General features: G+C 35.0%; 1 long non-coding RNA gene across 1 annotated transcript; it reads right to left on the reverse strand.

Moving 5' to 3' along the window:
- Positions 1–3,334: 3,334 nt before the first annotated feature.
- LOC149649026 (uncharacterized) lies at positions 3,335–3,831 on the reverse strand. The gene is made up of 3 exons (XR_016371656.1): positions 3,765–3,831; positions 3,656–3,697; positions 3,335–3,590 (listed from the first exon to the last, which is right to left on the reverse strand). It is a non-coding gene; the product is annotated as an uncharacterized LOC149649026 (long non-coding RNA).
- Positions 3,832–4,131: the final 300 nt, after the last annotated feature.

Consider the following 4,131-nt stretch of genomic DNA (forward strand, 5'->3'; position numbering starts at 1 on the left):
TAAGTTTTTCGGAAAAGGCAAAGTTGATTCAGGATGATCCTGTTACTTGTGCTAGATATTTTGACCACCGTTTTCGGGCTCTTCTTAAAGCTCTGCAAAAGCTAGGCCCTCTGGTGTTATTGAAGATTATTACTTCAGGGTTGAAATACAGCAAAGAGGCTCTCCTCATCAACATGGATTGATATGGATTAAAGATGCGCCTAAGCTTAAAGATGACTTGTATAATGTTTTAGAGGTAGAGGAATATATTGATAACGTTATTTCTTGCGCTGGGAAATTGAACGATGATAATGGGGATTTGTTAACGTCATTGCAAATGTATAAACACACGACAACGTGTAGGAAGAAGGTTAATGATAGTTCAGTTTGTCGTTTTGGAATTCCATTTCCTCCCATGCCTAGAACTATTATTTATGATCTGAGTTTAAGAGAACCCGGTACTCATGACGAAGAACTTAAGTGTAAGAACAATTCCAAGATATTGCGTGAGCTTTTGCAATCGAAAGAAAAATAATTGTGGGTAGATAGTTTTGAGGAGTTGTTGGAAAAGTTGCGTATAACTGAAGATGATTATATTAAAGCCATTACGTATGACCTCAAAAGGAAAGTGGTTTTATTGAAAAGACTTCCTAAAGATACTAGGGTTAATCCGTACAACCCGTGCACTTCGCGCCTCTGGCAAGCGAATATGGACATTCAGTTTGTACTTGATCCTTACGCTCTGGTTATGTATATCGTGTCTTATATAGGGATATCTCAGCGTGGTATGACAATGCTTCTGCGAGAAGCTGCTAAACGAGTGCAGTCAGATAAATGCACGGTGAAGCAAAAGTTGAAGGTGATTGCTAATCAGTTTTTGAGCGCGCACGAGGTGAGCGCGCAGGAAGCGGCTTATAGTGCTTTACAAATTCCAGTCTCCAGGTGTAGTCGGGCTTGCATTTATGTTAATACAAATGTGCCCGCAAATCGTGTTCATATTCTCAAAAGCAAAGTTGAGCTTGAACAATTGTCCAAAGATAGTATGGATGTTTTCGCTTCTGGGATGTTGGACCATTATGTTCAAAGGCCAGATGATTTAGAGGCAGTAACGTTAGCTCATTTTGCGGCTTGGTATGAATTTTCCAAAAGTCGTAGAGTTTTGAAAATTCAAAGTCATATTGATGACGGTGTGAATGATGAAGTTCAATGTGGTAAATGGTTAAAACTGAAAAATGATTCAGGGTTCATTAGAAAACGTGGTCATTCTAAAATTATACGGTATCGTAGATTCAATTTAGTGAAAGATCCCGAGCAGTTTTATCGTGAACAAATCATGTCATTCTTGCCTTGGCGTGATGAGAGTAGAGATATTTTGACAAAGGATGTAAAATCTGAGTATTAGCTTAGACTTGAGATTATAACGGAATCTAGAATAGAATTTCATAATGAAATTGATGAAGTAGCTATTGAACAGGCTGTGAGAGATTTCGAAAGTGAAGCGATTGAAGCTGATCTTACTAATATCCAACCTGAATTGGAACATCAAAATGAAATAGATAGGTCTTTAATTGTTGAAGATTCTGAATTTATAATTAATACAGTGGAAGAGGCAATAGGAAATATTAACGGAGGTGGTGGCGGAGTCCCAGGTGGGGCCGGTGGAGTCCCAGGTGGGGCCGGTGGTGTCCCAGGTGGGGCCGGTGGTGTCCCAGGTGGGGCCGGTGGTGTCCCAGGTGGGGGCGGTGGATTCCCAGGTGGGGGCGGTGGAGTCCCAGGTGGGGATGGAGGTCGAGGGGGCGGATGAGTCGGTGGGGGCGGCGGGGTCCGCAGCTGCCGATGAAAAGTTCATCCGGGAGTTGGAGGAGGAAATGGAGTCGTAAGTTCTACAGAGGGATTCTAACAAACTTTTATGACTAGTATTACCTGAGGGCATATAAAATTATTATATTTAACTAAAAAAGTCGTTAAAATTAGTGTTGACTACAAAAATATAACTTCGGAGATAGGTGACCAATAGACCATTCCTTTAATGCAATAGGAAAAGTAAACAGCACAGTGGAAGGGCCGCCATATTAGCCTAGCACCGCAAACGGTAGTGTGAGTCGTCTACACTCCCACGCGTAGCGAACGCGCGCACCATCTAGCGTTGCCTCTTGGCGCTAGGGAACTCTCCTAATATGGCGGCCCGTCCCCTGTGAGTTGGTTTCTCGGCAAGTATTTAAGGGAATGGTCTACATGGAAATTTTACCAAAAATAAATTTCGTGCTTATTTTACCAATGCTTTTTCTGCTGTATCTGATTTTAAAAGACGAAAGCTTTCCGTTAGTAGACAAAACAATGATTTTATATCTTGAAAAGGGAGAATAAAATGGTCAGACAACCAAAAATAACTTCTAAATCATCGATAAACTTATACCAATTAATTGTTTATAATTTTTCAAAGTTTCAAAAGTTTGCTCTCTAAGCATAACTCAAATTTTCGAGAAAGGCTGACTGTGTTTTTTTTAAAGGGGGTGCTTTTAGTTTGCCTTAGCTTAACAACAGCGTGCATTTTTAATTCCCTAAAATAGGTTTTTAAAAAAATACAGTCGTCTTTCCTCAATAATAAGAGATATTCTAATTTTGCGGGACACTTAATCCGTAAATAATTATTATGGAATTTTTTTAGACCATTCTTAGGCTTAGACAATCGACTTTTGAAACTGAAAAATAATATAAAATAAATTGACAATACAACTTGGTGCAAATTTTATCAATGATTTTGATGTTATTTAACAAATATAAATTTAATAAAAAAAATGGTTTCATGATCAGTTCATTCTCCCTTTAACAACCTTTAAACAGTTAGTCTTTTAATTTTAAAACGTGTGCATAATTGTTTGATAATTTTGCTTTAGACTATGCAAATTTTTAATAATATATTAATTTTACTGCAGGGTCGAAATCAACAAAGAATAATTTTTTTAAATGATATTTTTTTTTTCATTTTCATAATTTTGTTGAACAAAAGTTTTATTTGACATTATTTGATTTTTTTTTCATTATTATAATTTTTCCTAATTGTTTTTTTCTTTTCATTGAAAAATATTTAATTTTAATTTTTAATTATTATAAAGTTTTTTTCCCCAATAAAACAACTATTGGAAAACAAAGGAATGATTTATTTAAGTCATGAGGGTTAGGGTTGTGAAGTCACAGGGGCCTTTTATAAAATTTCCCTCCAAGATGCATCTTTGAAGCATTTGGGAAAAAGTGCAATAAAAATAAATAATGTGTTATTTGTGTAACTATAACAAATAAATGCATTCATATAATAACTACCCGTAACTGAGGGCGGTTAAACCTTATGCCATACTTCACTTTTTATCCACGTCATTAATCAATAGCAATTTACGTCATAGTTTCATTTATGTGATAATTTTTATATATATGCAATTATTTTGGGAATATTTGTTTAGAAAATACGGAATGGATTAAATTTAAGGTTTTTTTTCTATCAGGACGATAAGCCAGGAAGGTGCTCTGACATTGCACCCTATTGTGTGTTTCATGTACTATGTTTGACGTATATTCACTTCGTAAATTTCCATCTAATTTGGCTGTATGAAATTCTAAAAATAAAACCATATGATCCAAATCCTACATCTATTCAATATTTAAGTTTAGTTCTTCTTACAATTAAAATTACTTCCAATTTACATCTTGTCATAGTTGAATTCTAAAAATAAAACCATATGATCCAAATCCTACATCTATTCAATATTTAAGTTTAGATCTATTCTTACAATTAAAATTACTTCCAATTTACACCTTGTCATAGTTGAAATCAATTGAACACAAGTTTAGACGCAGTTACAAGCGTCACTTGCCACTGATTATCATATTATTAGTATTGATCTAAATCTAGTGGAACAAGCATTTAAAAATGAATTGTCCAGTAAATATAAAAATAATTACTTGAATGTACAGTTGATGAAGGAAAATATGTTAATGTATGATGAAGTCTTCTGAATTGAATTTGAGTAAATAATCAATTATCAACCCTATTGCTGTTAACGTTGCAAAAGTGCAGCGTTAACTTAACATGATCTGGAAAATATGTTAACGAATGATCTTTCAATAATTAAATGGAATATTGACAATATTCACAAC

This window comes from Phalangium opilio, unplaced genomic scaffold (assembly GCF_054372755.1).
Source record: "Phalangium opilio isolate 3A_F unplaced genomic scaffold, DU_Popi_V2 ptg000088l_1, whole genome shotgun sequence".
NCBI lineage: Eukaryota > Metazoa > Arthropoda > Arachnida > Opiliones > Phalangiidae > Phalangium > Phalangium opilio.